Below are 22,732 nucleotides of genomic sequence, written 5' to 3' on the forward strand. Positions count from 1 at the left end.
CCTGGTCCCAAAGGAAGGAACTCTCCCACCAGGAAACACAGCATGGATTCCACTGAACTGGCAGCTGAGAATGCCCCCTGGCCACTTTGGGCTTCTCATGCCTTTGGATCAACAGGTCAGGAAGGGTGTCACTGTACTGAGTGGTGTGATTGATCCTGATTACCAGGGAGAAATTGGACTGGTGCTACATAATGGAGGCAAAGAAGACTATGTCTGGAATCCAGGAGATCCCACAGGCCGACTCTTAGTGTTACCATGCCCTGTGATTAAAATAAATGGCAAATTACAGCAACCCAATCCTGAAAGGACATCTAATGACCTAGACCCCTCAGGAATGAAGATCTGGGTCACCCCACCAGGCCAAAAACCACGGCCAGCTGAGGTGCTTGCTGAGGGCAAAGGTAATATAGAATGGGTAGTAGAAGAAGGTAGTTCTACCTATCAGTTATGACCACGTGATCAATTGCAAAAACGAGGTTTGTGATTGTCAGTGTATTTTCTTTTTATGTGCTTATTGCATATCTTTCCTTTGTTCAGGTATTATATATCAGATACAATTGGACTCAGTGTGTTTTCATTTATATGTATGATAGATGATTGATGCTCAGTATAAGTGTGATTTCATCAATGCCTGAAAATTATATAAGTATATATGGCTAAAGAATTGTGTACAAGTGTCAGCTTGGCAAGGGGTGGATTGAGATAGTTTATTGTGCCAGCCTGGCTGATAAACACATGTGGGATTAATTGAAGGGTGGAGAGATAAATGACTCGGTGAGCCTCGCCTTTCTTGTCTCTCGCTCTTTCATCATTGGACCAGTGTACAGCTGCCTTGCTTGTTAGGTGACTCAATTTACAGGCTACGCTACTTGTGGAACCCTAGCCTGTGGACTGTGTCGCTGTAAATTGAGGTCCCTTCAACATCACATGATTGGAATTTACATCTCTTGAACTGGGGACTGACTGTTGGTGACCTGGCTGACCCGCCTTGCTGTTTGCTGCCTGTGCTGGGATAGCCTAGCTCTCTCTACCAAGGACTACCTGACGGCCCTCAAGACTTGAAGGACTGCCAGTGTCTCACAACTCTCTCACAGGAGTGAGTTGCATGGAGCCATTTGTACTGCTTTATAATTTAACTATTCATTTCTTGTATTATATAGCTATCTATCTTTTATACTTTAACAAGTCATTTCTTGTATTATATATCTAAATATCTTTATAAATATATAAAAGTATCAATAATCTAGTTTTATCTCTCTAGAGAGCCCTGTGTACCACAGAATCTTTCGTATTGAAAATTAAAGTTTGAATTTTTAAATTAAGTTCATTCAGTTTAAGATATGTTGACTGTGTTCTTTCTTTTTGGCTTTCTAACTCTAGGTCTTTGCACACTTCATTATAATATTTTTATTTAGTCTTTTTATGCTACCTTTTGAAAATTTCTGTTCTGCTCTTTGATTTCATGATTTCTTTCCCATTTGCCTTAGCTACACTATAATCAAGCGTAAGTTTCAGACGCTCTTCTTTTGCTTTCCTCACGTACGATGTCCTTGATGTCATCCCACAGTTCATCAGTTCTTCTGTCATTAGTGTTTAGCGCATCAAAATCTGTTCTTGCAATGTTCTCAAAATTCAAATGGGATATATTCAGTCTTATTCTGGTTCTCATGGACTTGTTTTAATTTTCTTCAACTTTAACCTGAACCTACATATGAGCAGTTGATGATCTGTTCCACAGTCGGCCCCGGGTCTGGTTTTAGCTGTGGATGTTGAGCGCCTCCATAGTTTCTTTCCATGACAAAACAAACATGCCGTCATCCCCACCAATTTGATGCTGACTCATAGTGACCCTATAGGTCAGAGTACAGCTGCCCCAGATTTTCAAGACTGCAACTCTTTTAAAAAATATACATGTGTATTTATTTCAGTCAACTTATGCAACAAATAAAACATACAAAAACACATTTTCTCATCACCCTCTATTACGTTTCCAAAAAATATCTTTGAAAACATTCCTTCAGTTATTATAAAGTTCTAAAATATAAAAGAAATTATATCTGTAAGCAAGTCTAGTAGACTAGATACTTTTGCCAGAATTTACATATTGTTGGGTATGACTCAGTACATTCTATGCCATCCACCTCTACTCTTGCTGCCTTGTCCATAGCACCCTCCACTGCTGCCACTGCCACCATCCCCACCACAGCCATAACCACCCAAACCATGAGAAGTACCTCATATTCCACTGTAATTGTTCTCCATTCTCTTTCCTCCAACAGGCCTATATGTCCTCCCTGGTTATCCATTTCATCTCTAGCCTCCTGTTCCAGAACCTCCCATTCCAAAACCTTCCATTCCAAAACCACCGCCTGGAGTAGAATTTAAGAAGAGTTCAATGCATTTTTATCTTTAGACATGGCAGCTACTGCATCTTCATGTGTCACAAACTCTACATCTGCTTCTGTTGATTTGCCATCAGCCCCAATATCAATATGAACTTGTTTCTGAGTGAGAAGAAATTAGCAATGTCATTTCCTTTTCACGATAAGATGAGTTTTTCATATGTACAAAATGACCACCATGAAAACCTGAATTTGTGCAGTATAGCACCGATGAAACATACGACTAACCTCTGATTGAATTTGTGCAGTACAGCACCGATGAAACATACGACTAACCTCTGATTGAATTTGTGCAGTACAGCACCGATGAAACATACGACTAACCTCTGATTGAATTTGTGCAGTACAGCACCGATGAAACATACGACTAACCTCTGATTGAATTTGTGCAGTACAGCACCGATGAAACATACGACTAACCTCTGATTGAATTTGTGCAGTACAGCACCGATGAAACATACGACTAACCTCTGATTGAATTTGTGCAGTACAGCACCGATGAAACATACGACTAACCTCTGATTGAATTTGTGCAGTACAGCACCGATGAAACATACGACTAACCTCTGATTGAATTTGTGCAGTACAGCACCGATGAAACATACGACTAACCTCTGATTGAATTTGTGCAGTACAGCACCGATGAAACATACGACTAACCTCTGATTGAATTTGTGCAGTACAGCACCGATGAAACATACGACTAACCTCTGATTGAATTTGTGCAGTACAGCACCGATGAAACATACGACTAACCTCTGATTGAATTTGTGCAGTACAGCACCGATGAAACATACGACTAACCTCTGATTGAATTTGTGCAGTACAGCACCGATGAAACATACGACTAACCTCTGATTGAATTTGTGCAGTACAGCACCGATGAAACATACGACTAACCTCTGATTGAATTTGTGCAGTACAGCACCGATGAAACATACGACTAACCTCTGATTGAATTTGTGCAGTACAGCACCGATGAAACATACGACTAACCTCTGATTGAATTTGTGCAGTACAGCACCGATGAAACATACGACTTAGCTCTGATTGAATTTGTGCAGTACAGCACCGATGAAACATACGACTAACCTCTGATTGAATTTGTGCAGTACAGCACCGATGAAACATACGACTAACCTCTGATTGAATTTGTGCAGTACAGCACCGATGAAACATACGACTAACCTCTGATTGAATTTGTGCAGTACAGCACCGATGAAACATACGACTAACCTCTGATTGAATTTGTGCAGTACAGCACCGATGAAACATACGACTAACCTCTGATTGAATTTGTGCAGTACAGCACCGATGAAACATACGACTAACCTCTGATTGAATTTGTGCAGTACAGCACCGATGAAACATACGACTAACCTCTGATTGAATTTGTGCAGTACAGCACCGATGAAACATACGACTAACCTCTGATTGAATTTGTGCAGTACAGCACCGATGAAACATACGACTAACCTCTGATTGAATTTGTGCAGTACAGCACCGATGAAACATACGACTAACCTCTGATTGAATTTGTGCAGTACAGCACCGATGAAACATACGACTAACCTCTGATTGAATTTGTGCAGTACAGCACCGATGAAACATACGACTTAGCTCTGATTGAATTTGTGCAGTACAGCACCGATGAAACATACGACTAACCTCTGATTGAATTTGTGCAGTACAGCACCGATGAAACATACGACTAACCTCTGATTGAATTTGTGCAGTACAGCACCGATGAAACATACGACTAACCTCTGATTGAATTTGTGCAGTACAGCACCGATGAAACATACGACTAACCTCTGATTGAATTTGTGCAGTACAGCACCGATGAAACATACGACTAACCTCTGATTGAATTTGTGCAGTACAGCACCGATGAAACATACGACTAACCTCTGATTGAATTTGTGCAGTACAGCACCGATGAAACATACGACTAACCTCTGATTGAATTTGTGCAGTACAGCACCGATGAAACATACGACTAACCTCTGATTGAATTTGTGCAGTACAGCACCGATGAAACATACGACTAACCTCTGATTGAATTTGTGCAGTACAGCACCGATGAAACATACGACTAACCTCTGATTGAATTTGTGCAGTACAGCACCGATGAAACATACGACTAACCTCTGATTGAATTTGTGCAGTACAGCACCGATGAAACATACGACTAACCTCTGATTGAATTTGTGCAGTACAGCACCGATGAAACATACGACTAACCTCTGATTGAATTTGTGCAGTACAGCACCGATGAAACATACGACTAACCTCTGATTGAATTTGTGCAGTACAGCACCGATGAAACATACGACTAACCTCTGATTGAATTTGTGCAGTACAGCACCGATGAAACATACGACTAACCTCTGATTGAATTTGTGCAGTACAGCACCGATGAAACATACGACTAACCTCTGATTGAATTTGTGCAGTACAGCACCGATGAAACATACGACTAACCTCTGATTGAATTTGTGCAGTACAGCACCGATGAAACATACGACTAACCTCTGATTGAATTTGTGCAGTACAGCACCGATGAAACATACGACTAACCTCTGATTGAATTTGTGCAGTACAGCACCGATGAAACATACGACTAACCTCTGATTGAATTTGTGCAGTACAGCACCGATGAAACATACGACTAACCTCTGATTGAATTTGTGCAGTACAGCACCGATGAAACATACGACTAACCTCTGATTGAATTTGTGCAGTACAGCACCGATGAAACATACGACTAACCTCTGATTGAATTTGTGCAGTACAGCACCGATGAAACATACGACTAACCTCTGATTGAATTTGTGCAGTACAGCACCGATGAAACATACGACTAACCTCTGATTGAATTTGTGCAGTACAGCACCGATGAAACATACGACTAACCTCTGATTGAATTTGTGCAGTACAGCACCGATGAAACATACGACTAACCTCTGATTGAATTTGTGCAGTACAGCACCGATGAAACATACGACTAACCTCTGATTGAATTTGTGCAGTACAGCACCGATGAAACATACGACTAACCTCTGATTGAATTTGTGCAGTACAGCACCGATGAAACATACGACTAACCTCTGATTGAATTTGTGCAGTACAGCACCGATGAAACATACGACTAACCTCTGATTGAATTTGTGCAGTACAGCACCGATGAAACATACGACTAACCTCTGATTGAATTTGTGCAGTACAGCACCGATGAAACATACGACTTAGCTCTGATTGAATTTGTGCAGTACAGCACCGATGAAACATACGACTAACCTCTGATTGAATTTGTGCAGTACAGCACCGATGAAACATACGACTAACCTCTGATTGAATTTGTGCAGTACAGCACCGATGAAACATACGACTAACCTCTGATTGAATTTGTGCAGTACAGCACCGATGAAACATACGACTAACCTCTGATTGAATTTGTGCAGTACAGCACCGATGAAACATACGACTAACCTCTGATTGAATTTGTGCAGTACAGCACCGATGAAACATACGACTAACCTCTGATTGAATTTGTGCAGTACAGCACCGATGAAACATACGACTAACCTCTGATTGAATTTGTGCAGTACAGCACCGATGAAACATACGACTAACCTCTGATTGAATTTGTGCAGTACAGCACCGATGAAACATACGACTAACCTCTGATTGAATTTGTGCAGTACAGCACCGATGAAACATACGACTTAGCTCTGATTGAATTTGTGCAGTACAGCACCGATGAAACATACGACTAACCTCTGATTGAATTTGTGCAGTACAGCACCGATGAAACATACGACTAACCTCTGATTGAATTTGTGCAGTACAGCACCGATGAAACATACGACTAACCTCTGATTGAATTTGTGCAGTACAGCACCGATGAAACATACGACTAACCTCTGATTGAATTTGTGCAGTACAGCACCGATGAAACATACGACTAACCTCTGATTGAATTTGTGAAGTACAGCACCGATGAAACATACGACTAACCTCTGATTGAATTTGTGAAGTACAGCACCGATGAAACATACGACTAACCTCTGATTGAATTTGTGCAGTACAGCACCGATGAAACATACGACTAACCTCTGATTGAATTTGTGCAGTACAGCACCGATGAAACATACGACTAACCTCTGATTGAATTTGTGCAGTACAGCACCGATGAAACATACGACTAACCTCTGATTGAATTTGTGCAGTACAGCACCGATGAAACATACGACTAACCTCTGATTGAATTTGTGCAGTACAGCACCGATGAAACATACGACTAACCTCTGATTGAATTTGTGCAGTACAGCACCGATGAAACATACGACTAACCTCTGATTGAATTTGTGCAGTACAGCACCGATGAAACATACGACTAACCTCTGATTGAATTTGTGCAGTACAGCACCGATGAAACATACGACTAACCTCTGATTGAATTTGTGCAGTACAGCACCGATGAAACATACGACTAACCTCTGATTGAATTTGTGCAGTACAGCACCGATGAAACATACGACTAACCTCTGATTGAATTTGTGCAGTACAGCACCGATGAAACATACGACTAACCTCTGATTGAATTTGTGCAGTACAGCACCGATGAAACATACGACTAACCTCTGATTGAATTTGTGCAGTACAGCACCGATGAAACATACGACTAACCTCTGATTGAATTTGTGCAGTACAGCACCGATGAAACATACGACTAACCTCTGATTGAATTTGTGCAGTACAGCACCGATGAAACATACGACTAACCTCTGATTGAATTTGTGCAGTACAGCACCGATGAAACATACGACTAACCTCTGATTGAATTTGTGCAGTACAGCACCGATGAAACATACGACTTAGCTCTGATTGAATTTGTGCAGTACAGCACCGATGAAACATACGACTAACCTCTGATTGAATTTGTGCAGTACAGCACCGATGAAACATAAGACTAACCTCTGATTGAATTTGTGCAGTACAGCACCGATGAAACATACGACTAACCTCTGATTGAATTTGTGCAGTACAGCACCGATGAAACATACGACTAACCTCTGATTGAATTTGTGCAGTACAGCACCGATGAAACATACGACTAACCTCTGATTGAATTTGTGCAGTACAGCACCGATGAAACATACGACTAACCTCTGATTGAATTTGTGCAGTACAGCACCGATGAAACATACGACTAACCTCTGATTGAATTTGTGCAGTACAGCACCGATGAAACATACGACTAACCTCTGATTGAATTTGTGCAGTACAGCACCGATGAAACATACGACTAACCTCTGATTGAATTTGTGCAGTACAGCACCGATGAAACATACGACTAACCTCTGATTGAATTTGTGCAGTACAGCACCGATGAAACATACGACTAACCTCTGATTGAATTTGTGCAGTACAGCACCGATGAAACATACGACTAACCTCTGATTGAATTTGTGCAGTACAGCACCGATGAAACATACGACTAACCTCTGATTGAATTTGTGCAGTACAGCACCGATGAAACATACGACTAACCTCTGATTGAATTTGTGCAGTACAGCACCGATGAAACATACGACTAACCTCTGATTGAATTTGTGCAGTACAGCACCGATGAAACATACGACTAACCTCTGATTGAATTTGTGCAGTACAGCACCGATGAAACATACGACTAACCTCTGATTGAATTTGTGCAGTACAGCACCGATGAAACATACGACTAACCTCTGATTGAATTTGTGCAGTACAGCACCGATGAAACATACGACTAACCTCTGATTGAATTTGTGCAGTACAGCACCGATGAAACATACGACTAACCTCTGATTGAATTTGTGCAGTACAGCACCGATGAAACATACGACTAACCTCTGATTGAATTTGTGCAGTACAGCACCGATGAAACATACGACTAACCTCTGATTGAATTTGTGCAGTACAGCACCGATGAAACATACGACTAACCTCTGATTGAATTTGTGCAGTACAGCACCGATGAAACATACGACTAACCTCTGATTGAATTTGTGCAGTACAGCACCGATGAAACATACGACTAACCTCTGATTGAATTTGTGCAGTACAGCACCGATGAAACATACGACTAACCTCTGATTGAATTTGTGCAGTACAGCACCGATGAAACATACGACTAACCTCTGATTGAATTTGTGCAGTACAGCACCGATGAAACATACGACTAACCTCTGATTGAATTTGTGCAGTACAGCACCGATGAAACATACGACTAACCTCTGATTGAATTTGTGCAGTACAGCACCGATGAAACATACGACTAACCTCTGATTGAATTTGTGCAGTACAGCACCGATGAAACATACGACTAACCTCTGATTGAATTTGTGCAGTACAGCACCGATGAAACATACGACTAACCTCTGATTGAATTTGTGCAGTACAGCACCGATGAAACATACGACTAACCTCTGATTGAATTTGTGCAGTACAGCACCGATGAAACATACGACTAACCTCTGATTGAATTTGTGCAGTACAGCACCGATGAAACATACGACTAACCTCTGATTGAATTTGTGCAGTACAGCACCGATGAAACATACGACTAACCTCTGATTGAATTTGTGCAGTACAGCACCGATGAAACATACGACTAACCTCTGATTGAATTTGTGCAGTACAGCACCGATGAAACATACGACTAACCTCTGATTGAATTTGTGCAGTACAGCACCGATGAAACATACGACTAACCTCTGATTGAATTTGTGCAGTACAGCACCGATGAAACATACGACTAACCTCTGATTGAATTTGTGCAGTACAGCACCGATGAAACATACAACTAACCTCTGATTGAATTTGTGCAGTACAGCACCGATGAAACATACGACTAACCTCTGATTGAATTTGTGCAGTACAGCACCGATGAAACATACAACTAACCTCTGATTGAATTTGTGCAGTACAGCACCGATGAAACATACGACTAACCTCTGATTGAATTTGTGCAGTACAGCACCGATGAAACATACAACTAACCTCTGATTGAATTTGTGCAGTACAGCACCGATGAAACATACAACTAACCTCTGATTGAATTTGTGCAGTACAGCACCGATGAAACATACGACTAACCTCTGATTGAATTTGTGCAGTACAGCACCGATGAAACATACGACTAACCTCTGATTGAATTTGTGCAGTACAGCACCGATGAAACATACGACTTAGCTCTGATTGAATTTGTGCAGTACAGCACCGATGAAACATACAACTAACCTCTGATTGAATTTGTGCAGTACAGCACCGATGAAACATACGACTTAGCTCTGATTGAATTTGTGCAGTACAGCACCGATGAAACATACAACTAACCTCTGATTGAATTTGTGCAGTACAGCACCGATGAAACATACGACTAACCTCTGATTCTTTAATGCTTCCTCCTTCCCCACTATCATGACCTCAATTCTACCTTACAAATCTGACTAGACCAGAACATGTACACTGCTACAGATAAGAGCCCCAAACACACGGATTTCAGGACAGATAAACCCCTCAGGACCAATAATGAGAATAGATATACCAGGAGGGGAAGGGGAAGGAGGGGTAGAAAGGGGGAATCGATCACAAGGATCAACATATAACCCCCTCCCAGGGGGACAAACAACAGAAAAGTGGGTGAAGGGAGACAGTGGATGATGTAAGATATGAAAATAATAATTTATAATTTATCAAGGATTAATGAGGGAGGGAGGGAAAATAAACTGATATCAAGGGCTCAAGTAGAAAGAAAATGCATTGAAAATGATGATGGCAACATATGTACAAATGTGATTGACACAATGGATGGATTGTATGGATCGTGATAAGAACTGTAAGAGCCCCCAATAAAAGTATTTCATAAAAAGAAAAAAGAAAACCTGAAATTGCATTACCAGCTTCACCATAACTGTGCCTTCCCATACCTCTTCAATCTCTCATTCTGTCATTAAAGCCATAATTTCCATAGCCATAATTATAGCCACCATATTTATCAAAACTTCCATGCCCAGCTTCATAATAGTCCTCTTATTGGTCTATCCGATGGTCCCAGTTGCTTCCCCAGTAATCTTCTTGGTGGGTCACAAAATCCTTTGATTTCACTCTGATGACTTCTGAAGATCTCAATATACCTGGGTCCTGTGCTTTCCCTGTGTTTCCCGAGAACATTACCTGCTATCTCCTCTGAAGCAAATTGCACTGTGGCGTCCCTTGATAGAACCAAACTATTTCCTCTTTGCTGCAACCAAATGATAGGTCACGAAGTCGGACTGTCCCACACTAGTGTCATTTGAACCACTATGTTTCATAACCCAATCCAGCTCAATTCCTTTGTATTTAAATGCCTGTCGGGAGACAGTAACTGTGGCTCTGGTGCCGAACGGGGTACAGTTGTGAGAAGGGAGCTGTTCTTTGTCTCATGTGGCACTCCCCACAACAGCCCTCCGACCACTTTGGATAGCTGCAGCTGCTAAGGGAGCTGCGAAGCTGAGCAACTGGTTTGGGTAGTCAAGACTGCAACTTTTTAAAATTTGTTTCGCTCTCTGTAAAAAAAATCTTTCTATTGGGGTTCATACAGCTCTTATCACAATACATACATACATACACACATTGTGTCAAGCACATTTGTACATTTGCTGCCATCATCATTTTCAAAACATTTTCTTTCTATTTGTACCTTTGGTATATCAGCTCCTCAGGTTTCCCCTCCCTTCTATATTAACCCTTGATAATTTATAGTTTTTTTTTTCATGTCTTACACACTGACCGATGTCTCCCTTCACTCACTTTACTGTTGTCCACCCCCTGGGAAGGGGTAATATGTAGATCATTGTGATCAGCTCTCCCTTTCTCTCCTCCCCTTCCCCTCCTGGTATTGCTACACCCAATATAGGTCCTGAGGGGTTTATCTGTCCTGGATTCCCTGTGTTTCCAGCTCTTATGTGTACCAGTGTACATGCTCTAGTCTAGCTGGATTTGTAAGGTAGAATTGGGGTTATAATGGTGGGGGGAGGGGAGAAAGAGGAAGCATTAAAGAACTAGGGGAAAGTTGTATGTTTCAAAGGTGCTATACTGCACACTGACTGGCTCGTCTCTTTCTCACGAGCCTTCTGTAAGGGGATATCCAATTGTCTACGGATGGGCTTTGGGTCTCCACTCTGCATTCCCTCTCATTCACATGATATGATTTTTTTGTTCTGTGTCTTTGATGCTTGATATCCGATTCCATCGACACCTTGTGATTACACAGGTTGGTGTGCTTCTCCCATGTGGGCTTTGTTGTTTCTGAGCTAGATGGCCGCTTGTTTATCTTGAAGCCTTTAAGATCCCAGATGCTATCTATATCTTTTGCTAGCCAGACACCATCAGCTTTATTCACCACATTTGCTTATGCATCCATTTTGTCTTCAGAGATCGTGTCAGGAAGGTGAGCATCATGGAATGCCAGGTTATTAGAAAAAAGTGTTCTTAAGTTGAGTACTTGGGTAATGTCCAATGTCTGTATACTACCTTAATACTAAATCTACAAATATATGCACATAGATCTATTTCCCTATCATTCTATATATAAATATATTTACATATGTACATCCCTGTATTTAGACCTCTATAAATGCCCGAGACTGCAAGTTTTTATCGGAATAGAAAACTTAATCTTTTTCCCACTTAGTAGCTGGTGGTTTCAAATTGCTGACCTTGTGGTTAGCAGCCTAATTCATAGCCATGAAGCCACCAGGGCTCCTTCTTTTCCCACAGTGTACTCAATTTTATTTCTGTGTATTTAATCTGAAGAAGTCCACATCTTCTGTGTTGTTGAAAAAAGGTATCGGCAATGATAAAGTTGTTGGTCTTGAAAAGTTCTATCATGTGGACTACAGATTTATTTCTTTCATCAAGACCACATTTCCAACTACTCTTCCTTCCCCTTTGTTTTCAACTTTTACTTTCCAATCACCATAATTATCAATGCATCTTGATTACATATGTGATTAATTATTGATGAATTCAGACTGAAGTCCTTGGTAGAATTCTTCAATTTCTTCATCAATAGCTTTGATGGTTTGTGCATAAATTTGAATAACTGTTGTATTGATTGGATCTCCTTGAAGGTGGACCAATATAATCCTATCCTAGACTGCATTGTACTTCAAAATAGATCTTGAAATGTCCTTCGGAACATTCATTTGCTGATGGGACGCAATTCAAAGTAAGAAGAAACAGCTACAAAAATCTACCAATAGGACTTCTGAGGAGATGGTGTCCGTGTGGGGACATACGTCCACAGCTCCCTGTGAGTAGTCACTGGATTTGAAGGTGAGGGAGCCAATTTGGGGGAGTCTGACCTAGCCGTGGTCTTGCATCACCCTGGGGACCTTATAGTGTTTTCTCCACAGTTGGCACAGCTGTGCTAGCTTTGAAACATGTTCCCCTGAGATTCCTCTGCCCTGGAGACCCATGTACCATGGCCCTATTTTCTAGTGATGTGGCATGCACCAGCACTCCCTGAACTTTCCCCAGCTCCAGAGACCCCTGCCTGCCCTGTGACCTCCACTCCACCCCCACATGTGTCATAATTCTGGTATGCTTGCTTCTGGCCTGGTGCTACTATGTGTGGCACATGCCTGTGATGGGTTCTTGTGACTGACCTGTGCACATGTCCCCTGAGTGGCTCCCTTCCTCTCCGCAGCCCTGAACATTGATCCACCTGCGTTCCCTTGTCCTGATCAATGTCTGAGACCAGCCTGTACACAGGTCCCCTGAGCAGTTCTCTTACTTACCTTGGACCCTGAACACCAGTCTGCCGGTACGTAATTGGCCTGACCAGTCCCTGCAACCCGCCTGTGCACAGGTTCCTGAATATCTCTCTCACTGTGCTAGTCTGGGTTGACTAGAGAAATGAATCCAGGGACACTCATCTGGGTATAATAAAGAGCTTTATATCAAACAGTAATTGTATATTAAGAAAACATACCAGCCCATTCCAGGTTAAGTCCATAAGTCTGATATTAGGCCATATGTACAATACCATTCTATACACCACTTCAGACTCACACAACACATGCAATGACACCAAATGCAGGAAGGCCGGAAGGTGGAGCATTTTGTGGCAGTGTAAGCAACTCAGCGCTGGCCTGAGTCTCCACATGACTCCTGACTCCATCAGCATAGTTCCATCTGACTTGTCAACAGGAATGTCTCACAGAGAGAGAGTGTGTGTGTGTCCTCCACCTAGGGAGGAAGACAGGAGTTCCCAGAATCCTCAGGAGAAGGAAATGTCCACACAGAGGCATTGTTGGCAATGACCTAATTGATAGGCTAGACTCTACCCCTTCACAAGTTGACTTATGAAGATTATGTAACTGCCACACCCACTGAAGACCATGAAAGCCAATGTGCCTGCATGTGATTGGCCTTCCCAGTGCCACCCTGCTGCTTGAGGCAAGCCTGGATCTGCTGTGCATGACTGGCACCTGTAACCAGCCTGTGCACAGGTCCTCTGAATTTCTCCTTGCACCCTGGGGCTTGTGACAACTGGCCTGCACTGGGTGCAATTGGCATGCTCAGTGATTTGCTTACTGCTTAAGAATAGCCTGGTTCTGAGGCTTGCAATGGGACCAGTGACTGACCTGAGTTGCTCCCTGCATCCATAGCCTGTGGTGTGTGTGATTGGCCTCTCCAGCAACACTCTCGCTGCTTGTGACCGCCCTGTCTATATTGCCTGAGAGTGCCACTCACATTGCCCTCTAAATAGTTAACTCGAGCTGTCTAGGGAGAAAGCCAACCCCAGTGAGACAGAGACACACCTTGAACTAGCAGCGCCACTGGCTTCAGGTAGTCTCTAGAACTATTCTTACTAGCCTTTGAGAAAGAAAACACAAGGGTCCTTGACTCCTGCGAAAATGGCGCAGAGCTCGAAAGCAAGAGAAACAAAATACAGTGTCTGAGGAGGACATGAACATAGTGACGTACATAGGAGAAGCAGACTTTGAGTCACCACAGAAAGAAATCTTCAGAATGCTGCTTAGAGTCATGTAGGATATGAGGGAATCAATATAGAAAAATTATGAAAAATTAGAGATGACCGAGTCCACATACCAAAGGGAAATAAAAAAGTTATGAAACGATGCAGCAGAAACAGAGAAGACAGTAAAAGACCTCAACAATAGGCTGGAAGAAGCAGAGAACTATATCAGCGACCTTGAAGATATCCAAGCATATTTCAACAAATGTGAAAGAGAATCAAACAAGTTGATTAAAGAATCTGAAGAAAACTTGAGGACAATTAGCAATGCTATGAAGAAAAACAACGTTTGAATAATAGGGATACCAGAGCAAGATGTAACAAAGAAATCAACAGCCAAAATAGCAAGGGAATTCCTGGAAGAAAACTTCCCCAATATAATAAAGGAAGATCCAACAATCATCCAGGAATCAGAGAGGACACCAATTAGACTGAATCCCAAGAACAGATAGTCAAATTATCCAACTTTGAGGAAAAGGAGAAAATTGTAAGAGCAACTAGAGGAAAATAATGCAGTTACCTACAAAGGTAATAAGAATATGCTGAAACTTAGCAGCAGAAACCATGAAGAAGAGGAGGGAATGGAGAAGTATGGTCGTTAAGTTTCTTGTGCCAACCTGGCCAATAGGAACATGTGGGATTAAACAGATTGCAGTTTGATTGGAGGAAAAAGAGTTAAAGACTCTCCAAGGCCCACTCCGATCTTTCTTACTTTCTGGTGATTGGATCAGCATGCTGTTGCTTTAGCTAGTTCTCTGCCTCAACCTGTGTGCTACACTACCTGTGGGCTAAGCCAACCCATGGATCATGTTTCTAGAACTTGAGGCTCCTTAAGAGATCTGCATTGCCACGCTGTTGGTGTGTACATCCCTTGAGCTTGAGGCTGGCAGATTCTGTTGCCTTACATTGTTTGGGTTTGATATCCCATCCAGATCTGTTTCACTAAGCTCCAGAGCAACTGACTGTTGCTGACCCACCCTGTTGTTTGCTGCCTTCAGGCAGACTGCCTGCCTTGCCAAAGTGGGACTCTGTTGTCTGCTTCCTTAACCTTGGACCTGGCAGCCCATGTGAGCTGAAGGACTTCCAGTATATTAACTGTTCCATGGAAGTGAGTTGAACTGAGCCCTCTGTACTGCTGTGTAGACTAATTAGCTGTTATATTCCTTCTTGTTGTATATATATATATATATATATAATCATAAGTGTCCTTATTTTGTTTATCTAGAGAAACCTGTCTAACATAAGTAACATCTTCCAAAAGTTGAGAGAGAATAACTGAAACCTGAGAATCTTCTATCCCATCAAACTCTCTATAAAAATAGAAAGGAGGGTAGAAGAGTATGCTGTGATAAGGAAAAATTTAGAGAATATGTTTTTTTTTAAATCCAGCACTACAAAAAAACACTGTACAACTCACTTTTGATAGAAGATCAACATCCACAGTACACAAACATGATAACACTTCATAGTGTTACACCATCCAAAAGTCATTGTACTGAGAACAATGCCGAAGATTTCCTTGATCCAATGAGCAAAGAAGGCATGAATGAATCCCCCACTCATATACAATACACAGCTAAGGAGGGAGACAGGAAAATATCTAACACAAAAGATACGCTATTACAGCAAAGAATCCACAGATGGATGTAATCACTCTGAATGTCGGTCCAGCAGACTGGATTGTGAAACAAAACCCATCAATCTGTTGTCTGCAAAAGACACATCTCAAACTCACAGACAAAAACAGGTTGAGGATAAAAGGATGGGAGAAAGTATATCAAGTGAATGGTAATCTAAAACAAGCAGGAGTTGTAATTCTAATCTCTGAGAAAATCAGTCTCAAGGTGCAGTACATAACAAGAGACAAGTATGAGCACTATGTAATGCTTAAGGGCCCAAGAGCCAGTAAGCATAATAAACACATAAGCATCAAACAAGAGCCCTGCAAAATTTGTCAACCAAAATCCTTCAAAAGATGTAATAAGAAATCACAGGATCTACAATCATATTAGGAGACTTCGATATCCCACTCTCCAAGAAAGAATGATCAACAAGAGAGAAACTCAGCAAAGGCTACAGAACTAAACACTACCATCGGACAACTAAATCTGATAGATATATTGAGAGTTCTCCACCCAATGACAAAAAAAAAGAACACATTTTTTTAAGTGCATGTGGCACATATTTGTAAATAGACCACATGCTGGGACACAGGTCAGGCTTGAGTAAATCTAACAGAGGTTATGTAGACATCCTTCTCTGACCCCCACAACATAAAGCTGTAAATCAACAAAAGAAAGGAAACAATGGCAAATACATGGTGGCTAAATAACTTACTTCTTAGGAAAGACTGGGTATTGGGCCAAATTAGAGACAAAATTAGGAAGTTTCTAGAAGCAAATGAGGATGAGAATACAACATACCAGAATTTATGGGATAGAGAAAAGGCAGTTATCAGAGGATGCTTGATAGCAATAAATGTGCATTTGAAGAAGGAAGAGATACTTATGGTCAACACACTCAAAATCATCAGCAGCTGGAACAGCATCAACAGAATAATCCTAATAGCAAGGGAAAAGAAATTATAAAAATCAGTGGAGATAAATGAATGGGAAAACAATGGAAAAATTAACTCAGGAAAAAGCTGATTTTTGGAAAGTATCAACAGAACTGACACACCACTAGCAAACCTAATAAAAGATAGGAAGGAGCAGACATCAATTTTCAGAATGAGGGATGAAACAGGGGAAATTAAAATAGACCCATTGAAATTAAAAGACTAATTACACAGTGCTACAGAGGACTGTACTCCAGTTAATTCAACCACTTGGAGGACATGGACAAATCCCTTGAAAAAGAGTCCATCTGAACTTATCACATATGGATGTCAAGAACTTGAACAGATCCATAGCAAAAGAAGAAATAAAGTTGTCAAGGAACTACAAACTTAAAAAAAAACAACCCCAGCTCGGATGGCTTCACAAGAGAATTCTACTAAGCATTCAGGGAAGAGCTGACACCAATCCTTCACAAGCTCTTCCAGAACATAGAAAACGACAGTAAACTCCCAAATAAATTCTATGAAGCTAGTATTAACACTGATATCAATGTTGGGCAAGGATCCCACAAAAATAAAGAACCACAGGCTGATATCTCTAATGAACATATATGCAAAAATCCTTAACAAAATCTTGGCTAAGAGAATACAAAAGTACATATATTTCATGACCAAATGGGATTCATACTTCATACCAGGGATGCAGGGATGGTTCAACACCTGAAAAGCCATCAACATTAACAAGAGAAAGGATAAGAACCATATAATATTATCATTAGATAAAGAAAAAGCATTTGACACCCTTTCCTAATAAAGACACTAGGATTAGAGGGAAATTGCCTCAATATAATAAAGGCTACACATGAAAAACCAACAGCTGGTGTTACTATCAATGAAGAAAATAAGTAAACAGTGGGTGAACAAGTAAATGTGGTGAAGAAAGCTGATGGTGCCTGGCTATCAAAAGAGATAGTGACTGGGGTCTTAAAGGCTTGAAGATAAACAAGCGGCCATCTAGCTCAGAAGCAACAAAGCCCACATGGAAGAACACACCAGCCTGTGTGAGCGAGTGATCCCAAAGGGATTAGTTATCAGGCATCAAGGAACAAAAAATCATCATATCATTCATTGGCTGCACACCTCCATGATAGGATCGCTGAAGACAAATGGGTGCATAAGCAAATGTGGTGAAGAAAGCAGATGGTGCCCGGCTATCAAAAGAGATAGTGTCTGGGGTCTTAAAGGCTTGAAGATAAACAAGCGGCCATCTAGCTCAGAAGCAAAAAAGCCCACATGGAAGAAGCGCACCAGCCAGTGCGATGGCGAGGTGCCCAAGGGACCAGGTTTAAGGCATCATGCAAAAAAAGAAAGACTATGTGTGTATATATATATATATATATATATATATATATATATATATATATATATATATATATACCATATTGAATGAAGGGGGAAGTGCAGAGTGGAGACCCAAGACCCAAGTGTCAGCCTTTGGAGATCCCCTCATAGAGGGGTTTAGGAGAGGAGATGGGTCAGTCAGGGTGCAAGGTAGTACCGATGAAGAGCACAGCTTTCCCCCAGATCCTGGATGCTTCCTCCCCCCAACTACCATGATCTGATTTCTACCTTGCAGGGCTGGATAGGGCAGAGGTTGTACACTGGTACATATGAGGGCTGGAGGCACAGGGAATCCAGGGTGGATGATACCTTCAGGACCAAGGGTGTGAGAGGCGATGCTGGGAGAGTGGAGGGTGAGTGGGTTGGAAAGGGGGAACTGATTACAGGGATCCACATGTGACCTCCTCCCTGGGAGAGGGACGGCAGAGAAGGGGGGGAAGGGAGACTCCGGATAGAGCAAGATATGACAAAATAATGATGTATAAATTACAAAGGGCACACGAGGGAGGGGGCAGCGGGGAGGGAGGGGAAAAAAAGAGGACCTGATGCAAAGGGCTTAAGTGGAGAGCAAATGCTTTGAGAATGATTGGGGCGGGGAATGTATGGATGTGCTTTATACAATTGATGTATGTATATGTATGGATTGTGATAAGAGTTGTATGAGTCCCTAATAAAATGTAAAAAAGAAAAGGGGAAATAAAAGAAAGAAAAGAAAATGATTAGGGAAAAGAATGTACAGATGTGCTTTATACAATTGATGTATGTATATGTATGGACTGTGATAAGAGTTGTATGAGCCCCTAATAAAACGTTTTAAAAAAAAAAAGAAAGGAAAGAAGTAAACAAGTGGCCATCTAGCAGGGAAGCAACAAAGCCACATGGAAGAAGCACACCAGCCTGTGTGATCACGAGGTGTCCACAGAATCAGGTATCAGTCATCAGAAGATCCCAAACAAACAATCATATCGATCTGAACGAGGGGGGACCAGAGTGGAGACCCAAATCCCATCTGTAGACAATTGAACATCTCCTCACAGAAGGGCCACAAAGAAGAGACGAGCCAGTCAGGGTGTAGTACAGCAACAATAAGACACACAACATTACTCTAGTTCTTTAATGCTTCTCCTCCACCACCACCCCACTATCATGACCCCAGTTGTACCTTACAAATCTGGCTAAACCAAAGCATGTACACTGGTACAGATAAGAACTCTTGACACACAGAATCCAAGACAGATATACCCCTCAAGTAAAGTAAAGGGAGTAGTGATATCATGAGGTTAGGGAGAATGTTGGGGAGAAAGGGGAGAAAGGAGGCACCAACTTCAATGATTGATGTATAATTCCCTCCCTCCTCCCAGGGGATGAATAACAGAAATGTGGGTAAAGGGAGACAAATATTCAGATGCCCATTTGTAGAGTTTATCAAAACTACCCGACAGGGCCATTGACATAATGTGTGACTAAGCAAAGTTGTTTACCTCAATGTATAAAAACCCTACCGGTGGCAGAGCAGAGAGGACACCATGCCACTCTGAACTCTCCACCGGTAAGGTAAACCAAAATGTTTGCCAAAATGTTAAGTTAGAATATATACTCACTATAAAATGTGTTATCAATTTATTGAATAAAAATGTGAATTCAGAATCAAAATAATAATAATAATTTATAAATTATCAAGGGATCACAAAGGAGGGAGGTGGGCCTGGGGAAAATGAGCTGATACCAAGGACTCAAGTAGAAAGAAAATGTTTTGAAAATGATGATGGCAACATATGTAAATATGTGCTTGACACAATGGATGGGTATGTGGATTGTGATAAGAGCTGTAAGATCCCCCAGTAAAATGATTGTATACAAACACACCTCTGGAATATACACACAATGGAATACTATGCATCTCTTAAAAAAGTGATGAACTGATGAGACACCTCATCTCATGGAAGGAGTTGGAGGACATTATGCTGAGTGAAGTTAGCCAAGCACAAAGGGTCAAGTACAACATGAGTCCACTGAGGTAAGTTCAAATAGCAGAATGGGCATAAGGAAAAATGCACACAACGCACAATTCCTGAGCTGAGGACCAGTTACTCTGACATGAGCCAAACCAATGATGACCAGATACATATGTCATCAAAAACAGATGGAGAAAGCACCTGTGCTGAAAATCATCCCCCCACACCCCACCTCTCATATGTCTTTAAGGCTCATATAGGGGTGAGGGAAGGAAAAAGATGGCACAGTGGGTGGGGTCAGGATACTTACCCACCCAAGAGGAGGGTGCTGTTTATATCTCCATAGGAAAGGAAGAGCAAGCGCAGACTTCATTCCAGGTACCAATCCTTGAGGGCTATGTTCCTGCTTGGAGCAGCTCATTCTCAGAAATGACTGCAGGGTTGCCCCAGCTCAAGACATGACGTCCTCTTCCTAGGTGGCAGCACTACAAGGGACAACCTCAAAGATACAGTTCAGGGAGAGTGGCCAGACTGACCTGTCCACTTGGGAGTAAAACAAGGGGAGTGCAACAGATCAGTGATGGGAGTGAAGCCATGCAGTCCCCGAGGAATCCCAATGGTAGACTTTTGACTCAGGGGGCAGCACTTGGCACCCCTTCTGAACTGGTTGGAAGTTATGCACAAGGGGACCACACTGAAAGTCTAAAGGTGTAAGGGGGGTGGGGAACACTGGATGGCTCCATCCCTAACTGCAGGTATCTCTGACTGCTATGGGGACTTTCAGAAATGCTGAAGACCAAAAACATGTGTGTGTTGTTAGGTAAGTGAGACCTGGGATCTGGAACCCTGAAAGAAAGGTGGAATGGTCCGATGGATTATAACATGTCCTTCTCTCTATTTAACAGAGATATTCATTTGCTCTGTGTCAGGGTCCCTGAAAGATTTGGATGTAATTGTTGTTGTCTGTGTCAGGATCTCTGACAGATTTGTATGTTGTTCTACTTCTCTCTCTGTTTCTTTTGTTTGTCTATATAAGATAGGCAATCTTACATAGACTGTGGCAGGACCAACAGTTCCTGGGGGCATGCGAGGGGAGGAGGCTGGGGGACAGGGAGAGCAGTGAGCCAAGAAAGATGGGTACAGGGGAATAAGTAAGGGTTCTAAAATGGATCGTGAGGAGGATATAGCTTTTCTTTCATGCATGATCAATAGAATTGTATCTGAAAGGAATTACTGAGAGGGGAAACGATGGGTAAATATGATAGTGGAACAAGTGGAAAGAAAAAGAGGAAAGACAAAATATATAGGTAAACATGTATATGTATATATTTAAATATATGCTTATTTAAATATAGGCATATTTGTTTATATGTGTATATAAATGCAAATGCAAAAAGGAAGCAGATGTACTTAAGGCCTCTAGTTAACTCATACCCTCGTAAAAGAGCATTTTTTTCCAATAATGTGGCATCATATAATACTTACCTTCCTGACATAATTGCTGAAGACAAAATAAGATATAGCATCTGGGGTCTTAAAGGCTTGTACTCAAACAAGCAGCCTTCTAAAAGGGAAGCGAAAAAAGTCCACATGGAAGAAGCACACCAGCCTGTGTGATCATGAGGTGTAGATGGGAATAAGCATCAGAAGTTCAAAACCGAGCAACCAAAGCGATGTGAAGGGGCATGGATGTAGTGGAGACCCCAAACCCACCTGTAAGATAATTGGGCAGTCCCTCACAGAAGGGCCACATGGAAGGGATGATAAGTCAAGGGTGCAGTAATAACACTGATTAAAGGCTCCAAAGCAAGACTCTTTGCTGTTTCCAGCCAGCTTTAATTTTTCTATTTGTTTACAAACAAATCCATATTCCCTGTTTCACTCATGCAGCCTGAGGTCAAATGTCATCACAGCCTGCAGATGTGAATGTCCAGATGTGCCTAGGGGCACAGAAGAATCTAACTAGAAAGATGCGCTGAACCCCTCTTGTCAAAAATGAAAATATTTATAGACATCCCAAAGAGAGCAATGCCAGAGAACATCCTTTGTTCACTCTTGATGCTCTTAGCCTGTGAGCCCACTGAAATACCCTCCCCCACTCTCTCTTCCTTTCTCTGCTTCTATCTGCCACCTCCTTCTCTCCTCATCGCTGTTTCCCTGAAATAAAGGTGCTCCCTGCAGGCAGTGGCTGCAGCCAGGGAAGACCCAATGAACTCTTCAAACTCTATTGTAGCTTGCTAGTGAGTGTATTAAAACTTGCTTCTCTCTTCTTTTGTGCAACCTTCCTAAGGCCACTACCCTTTTATACAGTTCCTCATGTTGTGGTGACCCCCCAACCATAAAATTA

The 22,732-nt window shown here is 41.7% G+C and overlaps 1 pseudogene; it reads right to left on the reverse strand.

Moving 5' to 3' along the window:
• Positions 1-2,118: 2,118 nt before the first annotated feature.
• Positions 2,119-21,881, reverse strand: LOC142431671 (heterogeneous nuclear ribonucleoprotein H3 pseudogene; annotated as a pseudogene).
• Between the last annotated feature and the right edge of the window lie 851 nt (positions 21,882-22,732).

This window comes from Tenrec ecaudatus, chromosome 18 (genome assembly GCF_050624435.1).
Source record: "Tenrec ecaudatus isolate mTenEca1 chromosome 18, mTenEca1.hap1, whole genome shotgun sequence".
In the NCBI taxonomy this organism is placed as follows: domain Eukaryota; kingdom Metazoa; phylum Chordata; class Mammalia; order Afrosoricida; family Tenrecidae; genus Tenrec; species Tenrec ecaudatus.